At 32.8% G+C, this 21206-nt stretch overlaps 1 protein-coding gene and 1 long non-coding RNA gene across 17 annotated transcripts in view; one reads left to right on the top strand and one right to left on the bottom strand.

The window, feature by feature from the left end:
- LOC146995977 (uncharacterized) overlaps positions 1-21206 on the bottom strand; it is a 220863-nt gene that overhangs the window by 128523 nt on the left and 71134 nt on the right. For 6 of the 12 annotated variants that reach the window (XR_015042732.1, XM_085822468.1, XM_085822470.1 and 3 more), the window contains one exon: positions 14841-14903. The exons of 5 other annotated variants lie outside the window; for them this stretch is intronic. The gene's annotated coding sequence lies outside the window, so the exon portion shown is untranslated. Of the gene's footprint in view, positions 1-3124; positions 3531-14840; positions 14904-21206 lie in introns of those variants that run through there. One more of the 12 variants, XR_015042731.1, reaches the window with a different exon arrangement.
- The window catches only part of LOC146995978 (uncharacterized), a 91595-nt gene that overhangs the window by 8690 nt on the left and 61699 nt on the right, over positions 1-21206 (top strand). For 2 of the 5 annotated variants that reach the window (XR_015042750.1, XR_015042749.1), the window contains exon 3: positions 6683-6888. The exons of 2 other annotated variants lie outside the window; for them this stretch is intronic. This is a non-coding gene — a long non-coding RNA (uncharacterized LOC146995978). Of the gene's footprint in view, positions 1-6682; positions 6889-10199; positions 10421-21206 lie in introns of those variants that run through there. One more of the 5 variants, XR_015042751.1, reaches the window with a different exon arrangement.

Below are 21206 nucleotides of genomic sequence, written 5' to 3'. Positions count from 1 at the left end.
CACGCACAAAACAAATGGTCTAGATATTTAGAATCACTCTCTACTGATGATCATGTATATGGAAAGCTGCTTCTAGATATAATAGATGCTACACAAATATTCTGCCCCTTAATGGCCCCTCTGGGATCACATACACAGAAACTGAGAAAGCTGAGTCACTAGCTGATCACTACGCTACTCAGTTTTACATTAACATCTCACACCCAGACACAGAACGCACAGTTAGTTACACTAACAATTTATACTTTTCATAACCAAAAACAGACAACATCCGTCTTGCTAAACCTTCGGAAGTTAACACCGCCACCTCCATACCTGTCCCTTTCAATGATGTTCGATCGATTATTGCGGCTTCCCTGCTCTCTCCAGATGAGTATGCGATGAGAATCGCTACTCAGACTGAATCTGCTCTCATCTGTAAAGAGTACTCGTCCCCATTCATTGTCTCTCCAATTCCGGTGTTCCCGGCACCACAGAGAACGCCTTCTCCGATGGGCAGGCGTTAGAGGTACACACCGTACAGGGCGTCGTGCAAACAGACCACCACCCTGCAGTCTTCTGGCCACGGTAAAACGCGATATCTGTCGTCCAGTCGCCTGCGTCGTGTGTCTAGCGATTTCTCCCGCTGTCTGCCGCCTGTTTCTTCTGGCCTGTAAGGCAATATACCGGTCATCTGCAGGTGTGGTTCCTCGTGAACGACCACTACTAAACCCCCGGATAGCTGTTCCTGTAGTTTTAAATTGTCTCCAAAGTCGTGAAACGATGCTGTGAGCAATTCCGATCTCTGCAGCCACACTTGTCACACGGCGGCCTTCCTCCAACTTCCCAATGACCTCGGGTAAAAGCATCCAGATGTCATCTAACAGATTGATTATTCGCCATTTCTCGCCGAGGCAGCAACTCAGTGTGATTTTAACTGCTATACGGTGTGCAATCTCTTTGCCAGAAATTCTGATCTTTCACCGACAACATGCTTTATACAACTCAGACACTCCCCCATTATGTCTACCTGCATATCTGCGCAAGTGCTACCGTAGATCACCTTACTTAATCTCGGGATTGGTCTTTCTGTCCGCTCTGCCTCTTCGTTCAGCTGATATGCTAGTTTTTCGACTTCGTCCTTAATTTTTGCACACCAGTGTATTTCACGTGCTATACACAGGATAAGGTACAACCCAGGAACCTGGAAATGATGTGTGTCTTTGTACCCTTCTAAAGGAGTATGGATTGAAAACAGCCTAGGCCTTCCCCGTAGCACACTGTAAATCACACTTCACCCAATAGGATTACTCCTCTGCCAGCCAACAGAAGTTCAACAAGCTCCCGCCTACCACCTGACTACTGAACCATTCAGCCTTGAATACTCGAGGAGAGGGGGAAGAAAAAAGAAGAAAAGGGCTTTTTCTTCTCTCTCCGCCCCCGATTGCCTCTGTTGCTCACACTCCAACTAGCTCTAGGTTTTAACTTCAAAACTCATCATCTTATATTTGCTGCAAACTCTGCCATTACTACTGATTATAATGTCACAATTGCTTTCATTTCATTTCACTGCCATAACTGCTCTTCGAATTTTTATTTTTACGAACTTCAGCAACATTATTTCTTTAACATTCGTAAAAGTATTAACTTACTACACTGGGATAAGGCTATGCCCAGGAACCCACTACAACTGAACATTAATTCATCGAGGAAGGGCATACTCTAAATGAAGCTGCAGATGTCCAAATAAAAAAGGAAAAGAAAACCTATTCACAATAAATTGTTTCAACAAAGGAAACGATTGTGTGATTTTAGATGACAGTCGGAGAGTATTAGTATCAAATATTTTATTTCATCATACCACCAACAAATATTTTCTTTTGTTTCAGAAGCCCATCAAAAACTTACATGACAGCAAATGCAAATCTAGTATAAATAACGTTTATGTTGCTAAAATAAATTCTGATTTCCAAAGATGGCCTGTTTCTCGCATTGTTGGTAAATCATGGTTGATGGGCATTAAGAATGGTCTTTCCTCTAATTCACTGGACACACACAAATTAGCAGCACGTTGGTGTTAATTCTTTTTAATTCTGTATTAAAATATACAACTTTAAACTTAGTTGACATATGCGGCATTTGAAGTGCAAATAATAAAAATTTTTCTTAAATACTATGCTTTGTTGCTTATCTTTTAGAAATTTAAAGACCTGGAATTCTGCAATTCTGAGTAAAAAATGAAAATAAAAAACAATTAACACCAACAAAAACTTGTGGTAACATGACAGACAAATTATTACAAATACTACAAAAGATCATGCCTTTTCATTTTATTTAACCATATGTTAAAGCAGTATTCTTTATTAGACCTGGAAAAGTTAGAAACAGGAATATATTTTACTACAAAAACTACAGGACAATTTTGAAATTAGAAGCTTTTCTGTATGAATTCCACTCTAAAACAATGCAAGTGCAGTCTTGACGATAAGAAAGTCAAATTTATTGAAATTTAAATTTGTATTTCCATTTTAATTTTCATTTTCCTAAAAACATTTGTCAACTTTGCAGGATTTCATCTTCAAGTATATATGTACAGACATTTAAAGTTCTGATGTATTAACATCTCGTGGAAATACACCTATCCCTCGATTTATACAGTACTTACCTGTTTTACATGATTTCAGTTTTACACAGTTTAAAAATTAACAGATTTCAAAAACTTAGTAAAATAGTATTTGCTGCATAAATGCAAATACATACATTTGAAGTCATTTTTTAATCTCATTTCTTTGGTAACACTGGTGGCAACAACAAGGATGGGGATTCCCCGTGTTAGGGGAATCTCAATAGTATGTATATGTATTTCATAACAGTAAAATTTTAAATTATATGGTTCACGCGAACTAATGCAGTATCAGTATTTTAGCAGCAAGGATTACATCATTTTTATCTACATATCTGAATGTTTACTAGCAAGTTTTCAACATTTATAGTTTTTGTGGCATTTTTCATAATTTATGTAAATTTTTTAAAGTATTATAATGCCAAAACGATTTTTAAAAAAAAATCAAAAATGAAATTAGAAGCAAAAATTAAAATATTAGATCATCTATGTAATAGAGAAGGAGTAACGAATGTTGCTAAATTTTACTCCATGAATGAAGCCACAATAAGGACAATTAAAAAAAAAAATGAAGACTCTACTAGAAAAAGAATTAGATATGGGTAGAAGACGAAAATTTAAAATGGATTCCAATTGATACTGATGCTATTAGAAACAAGGCTTTAAAAATTTATAAAGCACTTAAGAATCGGTCACTATCGACTTTGTCAGATGAAAAAAAGGTATCTTTTTCCACAAGTCATGGTTGGTTTGAGAGATTTAATAATATTTAAACAAAGGCATTCTTTACATAATCTAACATTGAAAGGAGAAAGTGCATCTGCTGATTCGAATGTAACAACAATATCCAGCAAAATTTGCTGAAATCAATTGCCACGATCTCCTACATTTCTGATCAGATCTTCAATGCTGACGTGTTTACGTTGTTCTGAAAAAAAAAAAAAAAATACAGTCAAAAGTCGTTAATCCGGACTCGTCGGGACTTCGGCGATTCCGGATTATCGATTTTTCCGGATTATAGATCATCAGTTTAAATCTCGTAAGATGGCATGCAGAAATTCTAAAATTAAAAATATGAAACCGTAATTTATGAAATAAAGAACAATTATGATCTAAAGGGTATCAAAATTTACAAAAAAAAAAAAAGCTTAATATTTATTTGTTTACTTTATTAAACATTTCTTTCAATGTAAGTTGTTTAAGTTGCTTCATTTTATGTGATACTAATACTTTCTCTTTAATTCTATAAACAGACATAATTTCTTTTCAGTTAAAAAGTTCTGCTGTTCAAGTCCCGTTAATTGCTGTGCCGAGAATACCGACTAACTGGTCAATGGAAATTTTTTCGTTTTCACTAACCTCTCTGTCACATTCTTCATGTCTTTATCCATTTTTTTCAGCAATTTCACTTTTTGTTTGTTGGACATTGAAACATACTTTCGTTTTGTAGATCCTTTGGAAGTTCCAGCATCGGAAATTCTATTTGACATAATCGAAAGTTCAAGTTTACTTTTATAAAATTGCTCTTACAGTCTGCAAAAAATAATAAGCGGGATCCTATTCGAAGATTAAGGAACAACGCAATCATTAACATTAACTGAAATAGATAATTAGATAATTTTAGCCTACACCGTCCGTTATACATTAAACGCGCAGGCGAAAACGTATTCTGCGCTTGCTCACACGCATATGCGCAGTAGTCAAGTTCTTACGCGCTCGCGTAAAACGCCTGTGCGCATGTGCTAACGCGGCACATGCGCAGAAAGTTTTTAGCTTTGAGGTCCGGATTATAGATCATTCCGGATTATAGGTGTCCGAATTAACGACTTTTGACTGTACCTTGCAAATCAGCTAGTGGTCATAAGGTAGTGAAAAGTCATACAATTTTTTTCTGTTGCAATGCTTCAGGCAATTATATAATGAAACCATTGGTTATTAACAAATCAAAAACACCATGTTCATTTAAAGGAACAAATATAAATAACCTTCCCTTTTATTGGATGCCTAACAGGAAAGCACAGGTCACTGCCATAAGGTTCAATGAATGATTTCTTACCATGTTTGTCCCAGATGTCAAAAATTATTTAGGTAAAAAAGGATTGCCTTTTAAGACTCTTCTTTTAATAGATAATGCACCTGGTCATCTTCAAAATTTACAACACAAAAAAGTAGAAATAGTCTTTTTGCCCAAAAAATACAACTTCTTTATTACAGCCATTGAATCAAGTAATATTTTCTGGCTTTTACAACATTGTGTATATCAAACAAACCTTTAGGTATATTTTAGAAAAAATGGAGAATAATGAATCTTACTCTTATGGATGCTTGGAAGAAATTTACAATCTTAGATTGTGTTGGACTGTCATATACTCAGATTAAACAATCAATGCTCAACGCATGCTGGAAAGCAATACGCTGGATGTTGCTAAAGATGAGAATGATAGATTACCATTAGAGTGTGAATATTCTCAGATCACTAAATTGGCTCAAACTGTAGTAGGAGAAGGTTTTGAGGATTTAGCTCAAGCATATATTAAAGGAATAATGGTTGATGAAGAACTAAATGAGGATGAGTTAGTTAACATGATTCATGAAACAAATAAACATGATGAAGACCAATCTGAACCAGCTGCATTCACAGCTAAAGTCATCAGTGTAGGACTTGAATTGGGAAGAAAATTAGGTAATCATTTTTTACAATATGACACAAATGTCGAATGAAATCTCCGATTCCAAGGGGAGCTTAGTAAGTGTTTAAATCTATATACGGATGTTTAAAAAGATTTAGGGGGACAAAAAAAACAACAGGCAATTGTTAATTATGGATTTCATCATGAAGTCTAGTCGATGTGAGATCTCCCCTAATTTATCATCTATTGAAGCAGAATCGTATCACGAATACTCAAGTGATGAAAGAGACATCATACCAATCAAGAAGAAAAAACTAATAATTCATGAAAGTGATGTCAGTCCAAAATCAACTCTAAATATGAGAATATTTGTAGAAATTTCCTGTTCTTTCAATTCGAGCCACAATTTTTCATAAATGCTACATACTTTCATTACATTATCAGGTTGCATACTTCTGATGTCTGTGTAATTTATTTAATTGATGATGTAATTTATTTAATTGATAACTAAATATACTCGATTATGTTTTCACAAGGCTTGCTAATTTTTTTTTAAATAACACGAAAATAATCATGCAATGCAATAAAAATAGAACATCACTTTCCTGCCTCAGAATATACTACTAATAACAGGTTGTTTAAAGAGCAAAATATACAAAATTTAAATTAAATAATTATTTCCTTTTACTCAGTTGAATATACATTTAATTCATAAACATGTATATGCAGATAAAATTAGCTATGTCAATAAAGTTCTGCAAAGAATAATGAACGTGATCCTATTAGTTAAGTGTTGCAACTTTATTTTATATGAAATATTTTCTATATAGTCATTCCTTAAAAGTAGTCTCTGAATAATTAAACCAATTAAATTTGTTTCTAAATGTACTTGGGTTAATTGATAAAAGCAAGGCTTTTTTTTAAATGGCAAGCTGATTTTTAATTGATTTCATACTTAGATACATCATTATACATACATTAATAAAATAAATAAAATTCTAATTATGTTAGGGCAGTTTCCATTTTGCTGGCGTTTACTAAAGAAAATTTTACAGATAGCATTTTTAACAAAAACGCTGTTTATGATCATTTAAGATTTAAAAATAAATAAATAAATAAATAAAGAGAGAGAGAGATTATTTTGTAAGTATTCATCAAGAATATTTCTTCCAATTTATGTTTTCGAAGAAACGCCTTTATTACACCAAAGTAAAAAAAAATTATCCCTCTACCAAAACTTAAATCTGTATCGATTAAAAAAGAACAGTAATGCGTATTTAATAAGAACACAGGAATAAATTGTATTAAAACTCAAATCTATTTGTAAATTGTCCTTCTCTAAACTTATGCTTTGAACCTGAAATATTTTGAATGAAATAGTGCTTTTTTATTTATTTTAAGACTTGATCTATTTTAAATTTACCTAAAATACCTAAAATAATTATTTTAGCTTTTCAAGAGTTTCTTTTACATTGCTGAATTTGATGAAGGTGTACAAACGGTGCCAAATTCTTGGTTTTGGGCTGATATGGATAAATGACATATGTAATATGAAAAAATGAATCAAACTGAACAAAATGATTGCATCACATCAAGCCCCAGATTATTGAGAACTTTGGCAATTTCACCGGGTTCTCTAAATTTTTGCATCGACAAGTATGATATTTTCTATAATTATGTGTTCTTGTTGCTCATTTTTCTCACTGTATAATTTAGAAAGCTGAATAGAACATGGAAAATGCTGTTATGAATGACATCAGTACCAAAATATTTTTAAAATATAGTAACATCTCCATTTTTAGTACTTTTATCCATAAATTATTAGTACGAGTTGGTAGTTTGGTTTTTGAATCTTAACATTATTTTAATTACCAGACTAGTTGTTTAAAAATAGGAATGCATGTATTAAAAAATTCAAAAATTAACAATCATATCAGGATATAATATATATTTGCTTTAACATTTAACTGCATTTTTTTTATACAAATTTGATGCTCTCAAAATCTATTCGGTCACCTTAATTTTGCAGTGGAAAAATAATGAAATAGTATAATCCTACAATTCGAAACCATAAAAATTCTATTTGATTTATTTATTGAATAAATTGTTGCAAAATATCTGAAATTTGCAGAATTTTATAAAATAATGTAGCCATGACTGTGAATTTAATTTTACATCAAATATTTCGATAATTATACATGAGCAAATAAATGCTGCTAGAACATTTAGATGTTTAATCTAACATTAAACGATTATTTAATTCATTCTTTTTGCTTTATGTTAAATTATTGTTTATGAGTGATAACAGAAATTTAAAATTTTCAGTGAAAAAGGCATAGAAAAGTTAAAGTTGGCTATGAAGTTTTCAGACATCGAAAAGTGCAGAATTTGGTGCGGAAACAACAACAACAAAAAAAAAAAAAAAAAAAAAAAAAAAAAAAAAAAAAAAAACCAGCGATTTAAATTCTCCGATTCTTCAGATGAGTAAAAAAAGTAAACAAGTAAAAAACAGTAAAAAAGTACTATAGTAAAAAAGCTAGCAGAGCTGTGCTTGCCATTGCTACCAGAGTGCACACAAGGAAAATATTTTCAACCAGAATTTTCTGCATCTGTTTTAGCTAGTCCTCACTGCAAATCTGAGGACTAATACTCCAAAAGCAGGCTCATCAGAAAGACCCAATAAAGGTTTCGTACTGTTGCATTCCTGTACAGGTTCATGCAATTTGGAGTGATTAACGATGACACTTAATAAACACACAATGTATTTGCCAGTATTATTCAGGACATCTCCAAAAACATGTTTACAGTCGTCCAAAAACTGCGACAAGCACATTGAAACAATCAGCAACAGAGCCTTTAGGCTATAACAGTGAAGACAGCTTCACAGCAAAGTGCTAGAGTACAGCTCCCGACTAGGTTCAGTCTTCTCAGAACTCGACGTACTGTCGAGATTCTCGACACTACAACTCGCGATGCACTCCACAATAAGCACTAGAATACAGCTTCTGACTCAGTTCAATCGTTCTTGGAGCTCAACACACTCCAAGATAAGACTCGATGATGCACTAACTCGCGATACATTAAGAGACTCTCTCTACGCACTCCCCAATCAACTCAATACTAGACTGAAAATCAACTCGATAGACTCGAGATACTACTGCTACTCCGCATACAGGCAGGGTTTATATAGCTTTTAGCATGCATTCGAGAACATTCTAAGTCAAACCAGTAAGAACTCGTTCTAAATGGTTCTCCATCCGTCTACGGCATATTGCCAATTTCGCTGAAAGATGTTGCCAAATGGGTGATTTCTCGCCAAATCTAGCAAATCCTAAACCTGCTTTGTGGGAAATCTATCTTACCGCAGCTGGAAATTTTTTAACAGTAACTTTCTGAATTTGCCAATAGTCAATTTTTTAAAAGTGTTCTGTTTTCAGGTTTTTAGAATAATTATGTAATAAAGACACAATAACACGCCGAATAAATACTAATTCAGAAGTCAAACAACAAAAATCAGCGTTATATTTACAAAATTTTCACAGTAAACAGTCACTGTGAAAATTTTGTAAATATAACGCTGATTTTTGTTGTTTGACTTCTGAATTAAATATGTAATACCCTGACCTTTTCTCTTCCGCAGAACTTCAACATCTAATCTTAAAAAATTTAAATTCTTTATCAAGTAGATTACAAATAATGCAAGAAAAGGTGGAGTTGCTGAAAACTCCTAACTGTGCAATCAACCGAAAAATTCAGAATTAAATATATTCCAATTAAAAACTGAATTAGAACTTCAATTTTTAGAGAGAATGTTTCTCAACAACATAGGTCCTGTGGTATTGTAAAATAATATTTTACATTAATCCTAATAGTTTTTTTTTTTATTTATTTATTTTATTTTGTTTACTTTTTGCACACATTTTCATTTTATAAAGTAATTTCTGTTACGTTTTTGCTTAAATGAAATTTTCTATTTCAGTATTATCTTATTTTCTTTACATAAAAACTAACTGCATAAAATGTACTAAAATACAAATATGGAACTCAAAGCAATGAAAACGTTATGATTTTATAAATAAGTTTCCATTACATTTGCATTTTATTTTGAGGAAAGTTAGATTTCTTGAGTGTTCTGTGAAGTTGAAATAATTTTCTTAAATGATAGAATAAGAAATCTTGTTGGTTATGCATTTATAGATTAAAGTCAATTTTTATTTATATATTTATTTATTTAGGTCAATGAATTGAAACATATTAATGTTAAAGGAGACTAACGTAAACATATTAATAGTAATCATAACAAATATTTTGAAGTGATGTCGGACACGCTAGCCGAAGAGTACAGTTGGGTAAGTGAAAAAAAAAGGGGGGCATTTAAATCCCTGAAGTTATCATAGGTTATTTTACATAAGTCAACATTTATAAATATATTTTTATGTACATCATCATTTACAAAATATCTTGATAATTTACATTACGTATAATATGAAATCTGCCAAATTAAGTCACACCCAGCACCCGTAGCTCTCAGCCTGAGTCAAATCTTAATTATTCAAAAAATCGAATAAAATAAGACCAGACTTCCATGAATAGTGCATAGTGCTACTAAATGCATATGTGACCATCCCAGAAGAAATAAAGCAGGTAGATATTAGCATCTGGAAAGATATCCCAATGCATGAAGGAAGAGTAATATATTTAGTGTATGAACCTGTTATGTCAAGAAGACTTTAAATGAATTAGAAGACAACATAAAATAGCAGTTTTATCTGATCGCAAATGTTTAAAATGTTATTTAAAATGTCTAACTTTTTTTTATTCTTAAAATGATGTTTAATCCTCATTTGTTCTGCTATTTAATTTTTATGATGTATTGTTACTTAGTTTGTTATCTATCCATTTGTCAGTAATTGAGCTGAATTAAGTAAAGCTTTGTTCTTTTACATTATATTTTACCGCTCGATCAGGCCGACTGCCGTACCAAAGCACTCGGGTTCGAATCTCGAAAAAGGTTCGGGGGTTGTAAATGCATAGTGTCTGTGCATCATGGGGGCACCCAAAATATGCTGCAAGCCGAAAAGTTCTTTCAAGAAGCTGATCGTAGGGAAAGAGAACTTGAAAATCCTTGGACTCGTCCTCCGTGTGATAGTTGCATCGCAAAAATGTTATGGTTTTTAATTAATTGACTTTCTGTTTAAATATGCAGTAATTATAATTAAAAATTCACAAGTAAATTTTCCATTTAATGTATTTTTTAGAGATAGTGCAAACTCATCTCCCTGCAACAATTGAAAAGAACGGTGCTACTATAACAGTTAATCTCAAAAAGGTTGGTGGGTGGTAAATGTATAGTGTCTGTGCAGCATGGGGGCACCCAAAATATGCTGCAACAAAGTTGCTACTACACTCATGTCCATAAATTAAGGATAATTCGGAGTCAGGCGGAAATCGAACTCTAAAATATACTAAAATATCACCTGTAACATCACTACACACATCTTCAAGAATCATATGCAAATTTTAGGAAGTAACCAGATGACACCGATGGTACTTCACAATGACGAGAATGTAAGAAAGTGATATATAACGAATACAGGCAAAGAAGTAAAATTGTTCGCAGGCACTTTATAAGCATTTCAGTGCAATAACCAAATAGTTCGCAGGGGCTTTATAAGCATTTCAGTGCAATAACCGACAAAGGACGCATTTGGATGATTTTTTACGTGGTAGAATTATCGGCCGTCTGGAATGTGGGCGTACCCAACTGGAAGTATCAGACAAACTTGGAATTGCCCAGAGTGTCATCTCCAGGCTTTGGCAACGATTCCCAGATGATGGTAATGTGAGTAGACGTTACAGCACAGGTCGCCCCAGAGTTACAGCGCCGAATAAGGACCGGTATTTGGCAGTTACTGCCAAAACAAACAGGTGGAGCACAGCCTGAGACCTGCCTCGTCAGCTCTCTTCAGCCACTGGTACGACAATTTCAAGGCAGACCGTGTACAGACGCTTAGGGCAGATTGGTTTATATGTTCGTAGACCTGTCAGATGCGTTCCACTTACTGCAACTCACTGTCGCCTGCGGTTAGCCTGGAGTAGAGAGCATGCACTGTGGACACCGCAACAGTGGGCTTGTGTGATGTTTTCCGACGAGTCCAGGTTTAGCTTGCAGTCTGATTCTCGCCGGACTTTCATATGGAGAGCTCCAGGTATTCGTTACCACCAAGAAAGCATCATTGAACGACACCGTTACGGTGGTGTAGGAGTGCTCGTTTGGGGTGGAATTATTCTGGGTTCCAGAACTGACCTTCATGTTCAAATTGGAATCATGACAAGCCATATCTATCGGGACGTCATTCTGGAACAACATGTACATTTGTTTCGGGTTGCCATGGGCACACAATTTGTTTATGGATGACAACGCCAGTCCTCACCGTGCAAATATCGTAAGCGAATGCCTTCAATCGGAGGATATCACCCGTACAGACTGGCCAGCATTCTCACCAGACTTGAACCAGTAGAACACGTGTGGGACATGCTTGGCCGACGAGTTGCAGCCCGTCAACCTCCTTCTACATGTCTACCGGAACTTCGGAGTGCATTGCTTTTTGAGTGATGTAATATCCCCCAAGATCAGATCGATAATTTGATACTCAGATGCCTAGGCGTTGTACGGACTGTATTGCATCGTCTGGGAGACATACAATGTATTAACAATCAAACCAACCATGTAATATTGGTTTTTTGTAAATAAGTTTTTTTTTTTTTTTTGGTAATTTGCTCCAGGGAGAAAAAAAATCGCTAATTTTTTTAATAATATCAAACATGTAGCATCTGTTTTTGCTCTTTACCTTTTGTTTAATAAATAAGCTTTACAAATAAGTCAAATTTGTTTTGCTTCTAACTTTTCCTTTGCCTGATTTTGCATTATTCTTAATTTATGGACATGAGTGTATAACAGCGAGTACTTTTGTGTACAGAAGCTGTCTTGAAAGCTTAGAATCTAAAATTTTAAGTTTGTATTTGTTTTTACTGAATTGTAAGTATTATAAATTCATATGTTTGGAAGCGTCCGAGTTTCAAAAATAATAAAAGTATAAATGATAAATAATAAAGCTTCAAAATTGTAAATCAAACAATCATCAAAATGTTTAGTACCTATTTAAAAATTTGGAGCTTTCTTTCAATTTTAAAGTAATTTAAAATTTAATAAATAGCTTTAAAACTCTTGCCAGTCACTGCTCATCTCAATGCATATAATAGCATTATAATTTTTTATAATAATAATGCATATTTTGTTTAATTTCATGAGGCTGAAGGAGACATTGTAAACTTATATTATGAATACGAGTCATATTTTGTAAAATTCGATGAAAGGCCATTCGAAAAACATGTATACATTGACAGAATTGCCGATATAAATAAAATATGTTATTAACAATATTAACTTCTTATTAATTAAGAAAAGGCTGCATTAAATATATTAAAAGGATCTTTTAAAATTTTTGCAGGAAATGAATTTAAGTTTCTCTTAAGTGAATGGATATTTTTATATCTTTATTACCGTATTTGCAGGCGCATAAGGCACATCCCCCTTTTTTTATACACATTTCATTATAATGAATTTACAGTATTTTAAATATAAATACAAAGTAATACTTTATACCCACAATTCATCTGGGGAAGAGCTTTTAATTTTCTTCATCAAAACCTAAACACTCATCACCATAGCTAAATGAAAAGTCACTTGAAACCTCTCCTAAATCAGCATTCGAGTCCTCATACAACAGATTGTCCTCTGTACCATCCAGTGTATTAATAATGCCACACTTCATACATGATTTAACCTCTGCCTCTGTTTTCACAGCATCCCAAGATGCTTTGACCCATTCACAAACTTTCCAAATGTTAGGCCTTCCCCTTCTTCTTGATGGTGTAACCTCAAAATTTGAAGCCTGCATCCAGCTTGCATGCTTTGTTACAGCAATTTCAACGTTGTTTTTGAACCATAATTTGCCAACAAACTTAAGAAACACCAAACAGTTGAAATTTTCCACACTTAAAAGTCGTTCGCAAAAATTGCAGTTTTCATGCCAGATGCACATTTACTAAGCTCTCCGTAACTGTAATATTCCCACACATCGCAAGGAAACAAGAAAAAAATCACATAACTCCAAAAAAAGAGGAAATTTCCAGAAATTAATGCAATCAAAAACTGAGTATCGACATACAAGATGCACCTCCTTTTTTTCCCGACTTATTTTCAAAGAAAAAAAGTGCGTCTTATACACTAGAAAATTTGCTATTTAAAACTTTCTTACATTTATTGGAAAACAAATTGTTTTATATGCTTAATTTCATTCACATAACTATGCTCACTGTAGTTATTGGCTATACTAAATATTTGAATGAAGAAATGTAAGTTTTATTTGCACAAAAACTATTAGCATATGTTTTATAGCAATACACGCAAGTACACAAAAGTGATACACAAAAACTATGAGCATATAGTTTTATAGCAATTTATGAGAGCAAAGTTTTACATAAAAATGTAAATTAATCATAAACGCATCTGTTATATAATTTCAATACAATGAGATATAACAATAATCACTGAGGAAATCTGATATGATTGTGATGACTATATTCAATAATTAAAAAATTCCAAAGATTCCAGTAAGATTTTAATAACTGGAAGAGTAACTTCTTACTGGATCAATAAAACGCTTTTCTGCTGTTATCAGTTTTACTGGAGGAGATGTCTGAAATACTGCTATTGCGACATTATACTGATTAAACTAATGTAACACTGTGCGACACCCACACAGATCTTTAAAGCAGCAATTCTCAACAGGTGGTACACAAGATAAAAAATAGGTGGTAGGCAAAGAAACAAAGTTCAAAAATTCTATGAAGAAAAAAAGAACAATTGTTAGAAAATTCCTGTGATTGCACTTCCACTGAAGATTTCATAAATAACAACTTTTGGCTACACCGTAAAAAAGAATTTAAAGGCATTTCAAATAAAGCTAAATTTTTATTGCCTTTTCGCACAACCTATTTGTGTGAACAAGGATTTTCTTCCATGTTTTATTTGAAAAATAAATACAGAATAAAATTAAAAGTGGATCACACTTAAAGCTAAGTGAAATAAGGCCAGACAAAGAAATTGATCTCTCTTAAACAGGCCCAAATTTTACACTAAATTTAAGTATATAACTTAAATTTTGATAATTAAAATGGTAACCAATTCTTAATTAATATTTTTTATGTGTGCCTATTTAATACAGATAGCCAATAGCTTGTGCAAATGGCAAAACGTTTATTTTTTCTATTTATATTGAGAAACTGAATAAGTATTATAAAATGTACAATAATTATACTGGTTGTACTAAGGTTTTTAAATTTTTGTTTAGATGGTATGTGTTAGTCAAAAGGTTGAGAACCGCTGCTTTAAAGCAATTAAATTTATGTCACTTTGTGAAGTTATACAAAAGTCGCAGTGTGACATTAACATCATTATCGCAGCATGACTTTACTACCATACTCAAAGACAAAGAAGCAACAATAACAAAAAAAGAAGCCAAGAGAAAAAATTGGTATCTTACCTCTCAGCCTCCACATCCACAGGGCTTGTTTGCTCACATCCTCTTCTTGGGCGCTTCGCATTCCTATAATAAACAAAAATAGGTACAATTTTATTACCGAGACCATAATAAACCACAGTGACAGTACATGCATAAAAGCACCAAACTTGGCACACACATCCATTTAAATCATAAATTGACATCACATAAATTTAGATACTTCTAAATGCAAGTGAATTATGACTGCACATAAATTTAGATACCTCTAAATTTTAATTTACCACTGAAATACTGGTATACTTTTTAAACTTTTTAAAAGTGCATCGAATCTATCTATTTAGAAATTGCCAGAGATGAAAAATTTGCAATAAAATTTTGACAAAGAAAAGGCATCATTCATGATTGTGTGTGATTATGACAAAGCCTCAAGGGCTATCTGCCTGTGCCTTTGTGGAGCACTTTCTAAGGGAAACTGGCTCGTATACACGTTACACATGGGGAAAACCACGAAAACGCCCAGCCCGTTCCTGGGATTCGAACCTCGGACCGACTGTTCGGCGACTCCACCGCTCGGCCGCTGGTGGGCCTCATTCGTGATAGAAAATTAGGCTTAAACTATAGTCCAAGAACCATGAAATGAAACCATTTCATCGATAACTCAACAACTAAATGGCACCTTTAATCTTCTAGGTGTATCTATGGATTATTTCGTATTGAAAGATGGCTTTCCAAATCACGACACGCAGAATATTCTTGTCAGATTTTGATAAATACGAAATGGTTTCGAATGAATGCGGCAACTGGCAGTAGGGAAATAGCAATCAATAGAGAAAGATGTTACAGCGCGAGGTTCATAAATAAAAACCTCGTATCCAGCCACACTATCTGCCGACCTGTAGGCGATTTTCGTGCCGAAACCGAAAAATACTAAGAAGCCTTCGACCGAAAGCTTTGTGTATGCAAAAAGTTTGTGAAACAAAATTTCTTCTATAAAATAAAATGCAATTTGCACTGAACCCATGAATTACTTTTAAAGAAATTAATATCACCTAATTTACAAATAATTTCTTTTAGCATGGAATAAATACTTAAACAGGTATCTTACAATTACATGAAATAACGTAATCTTTAAAGGCATTGATGTATACAATATAAATATTTGCTTGTTATTTTATGAAATAACAGTGTCTGGGAAGCCCACTCAAATATCCTGTAGAATTTTAACAAATTATTTTATAGGATACAAATATGCATCTGTTTTTTTATGAAATATGTGAAATTCATGCAAATAAAATTAAGGATTATGAAATTTATTTTAATATAAATAACTCTGCAAAAAGAAATATTCAGGAGACTTTATTCCCCTTATTTTCCTATTATTGTCATCATAAAAAAATAATAGCATTTATCTTAAAGATAATTAGCTTATTTAAAAAATACAATCTGTAAGCACTTTCTTTAACTCGATATAAGATCCATTTATTTTAAATACTTTTCTAAAACTTTTTATAAAAAATAAGAAAATAATGTAAGCACAAACCTTGTGGTTGAAAAGTTATGCAAACCTTGGGTTCAGTACCCCTCAAATAAATAATGAAAACAATCTCAGATTTTATAGGATAAAAATTAGGTCCAAACAGGCAATTTTTTTCATTTACAGACAATCATTAGATGTTTGGGCTAATGCTACTTTGGACTAAAAGTATTTAAAAGCTACAATTTCAGACAGACTGTCTTGCACACTTAAAATACAAATGTTTTATTAATTACACTGCTTGCCTTAAAAATATGTTTCTTAATCAAAAATTTGCTAAATTTTTATAAAACATAAACTAATACTTATAAAAGAGCCTGAGGCAATTTGTTACAATTAATTAAATTGTTCAACGTTGTTTAATTAATTGTTTAGGCGGTCAGAGCCGGAACAGCTAATGAAGTTTATGAGACTGTGATATTACTTTCGGTTTTGTGAAATGAAGAATTACATAGGATACTTTCAGATTGAAGTTCTGTAGAAACAAAAAAGTAAGTACCATCCCTCTTTCTGAAGCTCTTTATTTGTTTATTGACTTTTGGTAATTAAAAGGTCACTAAAGGAGATATCAGCGAAAAAACATACATTGAAAACAAAGTTAAAACAAAACGTTGCCGACAAAAATATCCAAAGAAGTGATTTGGAAGTGCTGAAGAATAAGTTTAAAGTGTTCGAGACAAAGATAAATTCCAATTTCGATTCTTTGTTCGGGTTATGTATTGAAGAAAGTGCAGTCAAAAGTCTTTAATCCGGACATCCATAATCCGGAATGATCTATAATCCGGACCTCAAAGCTACAAATTTTCCGCGCATGCGTTTACGCATATGCATAATACGTTTACGCATGCGCGTTTAATGTATAACGGACGGTATAAGCTAAGCTAAAATAATCTATTTCAGTTAATGTTGCAGATTGTGTTGTTCCTTAATCTTCTAATTGGATACGGCTTATTATTTTCTTTTAGACTATTAGAGCAATTTAATAAAAGTAAGTTGGAACTTTCGATTATGTCAAACACAATTTCCGATACTGGAGCTGCAAAGAATCTACAAAGGGAAAGCATGTTTCGATGTCCATCAAACAAAAAGTGGAATTGCTGCAAAAAATGGATAAAGGCATATCCTTTGTTTCTCTAACCATTCCAAAATCTGTTTATCAATTTCAAGCTGCTCTGCGGGGGGGGACGTCACGGCGTGCAATGAACTGGAAATTGATCTCTCAGCACTATCCTCATCTTCATGGCAGATGTTTTTATTTTAATCGGCTTATAATTCCTTATTAAATGTAGTATTTCATCTCGATTTGCTCCCTCTTTGATATGATTTAAATCAAATTCCTCGTCATTATAAATATCACGAATACACATCAAATAGTTTTCTGGTTGCAATTTTCTAATTTCTATGCATAATGTATGCTTTACGCATGCGCGGGTTGAAAGAAATGTTTAATAAAGTAAACAAATAAATATTAAGATTTTTTTGTAAATTTTGATACCCTTTAGATCATAATTGCTCTTTATTTCATAAATTACGGTTTTATATTTTTAATTTTATAATTTATGCATGCCATTTTACCAGATTTAAACTGATGATCTATAATCCGGGAAAACCGATAATCTGGAATCGCTGAAGTCCTGACAAGTCCGGATTAAAGACTTTTGATTGTATTGATGCTTATGTAAAAGAGAAAGAAGAGATTGACGATATTGCCTTAGATGTAGAAGTCGAATTAAATCGTAAATTAGCTAAGCTTTCCAAAGAAATTGAATAGGAACCTTTGGTTTTCACGAATGCTTAGGTCAATGTTAAATTATCCAAAATTATTTTGCCAACGTTTTCGGGTAACTTACACGAGTAGCTTTCACTTAAAGATATTTTTTAGCCAGTGTTGATTCAAATCCTAATTTAACAGATGTGGTCAAATTACAGTACTTAAAATCTGCGCTAAGAGGAGATGCTAATCGTATTGTTCAGTCAATATCCATAGTTGACTCTAATTATAAATTAGCCTTTTCATTACTAGAAGAAAGGTTCTCTAATCACCACGAACAAGTGTATGTTCATCTGAAACGATTTATGAATATGCATCCTACGCAAAATGAGTCTGCGTCAGCAACATTAAATGTAATTGACATTTAGAGACTCTTTCACTGAACTGTGTTATCTTCAGTACAGTGGCTTTGTTTTGTATTAGCTGAGAAATACTTGGCGACAGAGCAGAATCTTGTCTAATAGCGCATGCGCCACTAGAATCGCCGCTGAAATATATTTTCGATAAACTTGATTCTTGTTGTACACATTCGGAGTTGCGAATCATATGTTACTCTGTAAGAAAGAAAGCTAGCGCTAGACTGTCGCCATGGAAAATAAATGTATTGAAAGTAAAAGTGTTATTTTCTGTAATGTGTGTGTGGTGTTATTTTATTGCGATATATAGCTATTGACGAGAAATAGAATAATTCAATTCACCAAACACACTTGAATTGAATTATTCTATTTCTCATGAATAGCTATATATCACAATAAAATAACACCACACACATTACAGAAAATAACACTTTTACTTTCAATACATTTATTTACCATAGTGACACTCTGGCACTACGTTTCTTTCTTACAGCGTAACATACGAATCGCAACTCCGAATGTACGTTTTTCTGCTCATATCTCCTTTAGTGACATTTTAATAAGCAAAAGTCAATAAACAAATAAAGAGCTTCAGAAAGGGGGAGGGTACTTAAACTTTTGTTTCTACAGAACTTCAATCTGAAAGTATCCTAGTAATCCTTCGTTTCACAAAACCAAAAGTAATATCACAGTCTCATAACCTTCATTAGCTGTTCCGGCTCTGACTTACTGAGTTGGATCTTTTAATTTCTTATTTAACTACTTTTATTAAATTTCAGTTTACAATATAAAATTAGTTAAATTTTTACAAAATGTAAAATAATTACACTGCTCACTTTAAAACTATGATTTTTAATCAAAAATTTGTTAAATTTCTACAAAGTATAAAATAGATAATAAAAATATGTTAATTCCAAATTCAGGCTTCCAAGTGCCTATATGTTCGGGTGGAGGACTATGTTATCCAAAATTTAATGACTATAGGCAACATTGTTTTTCAACAATGCGTAAACATACATATGTTCATGCAAATTATCATTATTTAGTTTCATGAAATATGATACAGGGTGATAATATTTGGTGACAACAATTAGAAAAGTGCTTCGGACATTTAAAGTGATTTGACACAAAATGCCATTTTGAAACTAATAGCCCTTCTGGGGTAATTCACATTTGTGCTTTAGAAAAAAATATAAAATTAAAAATATTAAAATAAAAGCTGAAAGATTTCAAATTTTATATTACACCCAAAGGGAATTCTTTTAATGTTTTGTGTGTTACCTTTAATTCTCAAATAGCCTGTTCTTCGTACATAAATCACATAAAATTCAAGTAAACAGCTATATAAAAAAAATATTTAAAAAAGGCCTATCTCAAAATTTCCAATAGCCTTGCGTGCTAGAGGTAAAGAAATTTTTTTCCCATACAGCAATACCATTGCTCACTTTTATTCCATTATAACTGATGAAGTCACTTCAAATAATAAGGAAACTTTATGATGGTGTACAAGATGATTTGTGAACAGTCAAAAAATATTAGATAAGAAAGACATCCTACATTTTCTCAGACTAGCTAAGATTACAGGTCCACTCAATAATAATTCTATAATCTCAATAATTTCAAAATCCGGGTTAGATGGTAGCAACATTAGCTATGAGTTATGATGGAGCAGGTAACGTGATAAAAAAAAGAATTGGAGCTCAGATTAAAGCTTTTGCTCCAAAAGCAATCCATATGCACTGCACTTCTCATTACATGAATCTTGTGTTCATATACTCATGCAACATTTCTGAAATTCACAATATGCTGAACAAACTGTAAAAAAAAAAATATTCAAATCGGCAAAAAATATTAGACCTTTTCCGGACAAGATAGATAGCCTATACGGCATTGAGGCGTACCGCCACTTCTATCACAGCTTTTCCGATATCACCGAATTTAAAGGATCCGAAATTCGATCGAAAGCAAGTCTATCGAAATACTGTTCATTGTGATTCTGTGTTTTGTTAATACAAAGCTGCATTTTAGCAGTACCTTAACTTGTCTAGCTCATTTTCCAACTAGAATCTCAGTTTTCAAATTTAGAAAAGATTGTATATCACCGTTTTGCATCAGTTTGCGCTGATCATGTAAATGAAATTTGTGACATATAAAGATGATTTACCCTATCCGGTAACACATCGACGTATTTTCACTTAAAAAAACATCAGAGAATTGCACAATATCGGCAATGTGCATCTTCCTTTGTTCAAGTACACATTGATGTAAAAAAGTCAAAGGAAATTGACAAAAATCCAGTTTTTCTTACTCTTGTAAAAAGCGCCAAATAAGTGGGCGATTCTGCACTTCACACCCTAATTTTATATTTGCTGCGTTGTTTCAAACAGAGAATAAATAGGATTAAACCAATTGTTTCCTTTTCCTAATATACTGTGAAAGCATCGATTTATCCGTTTATAGTTATATTTATAGTAAATTAATTGAATTCTGCTGCTATGCTCAACGATATATATAGTTAACAAAATAGCTCTAGACAAACGTTACGCAAATCAAACGACGCGAACTGTACTTTTAAATAAAATTAATAATCATGTACATACTAATGAGTGGATGAACTTTCGTTAAGTAACAATTACTGATGTAAAAAATTAAACACAAATATTAACACTTAATTAAATAGATAACCAATAGAATAGACTGATGCAATACATTAAAAGAATTTAACT

Source organism: Stegodyphus dumicola, chromosome 8 (assembly GCF_044657685.1).
Source record: "Stegodyphus dumicola isolate Sdum_Otavi_A_Nest chromosome 8, ASM4465768v1".
Taxonomy (NCBI): domain Eukaryota; kingdom Metazoa; phylum Arthropoda; class Arachnida; order Araneae; family Eresidae; genus Stegodyphus; species Stegodyphus dumicola.
Note: the sequence above shows the minus strand (reverse complement) of the source record. Positions and strands in the feature narration are given on the sequence as shown.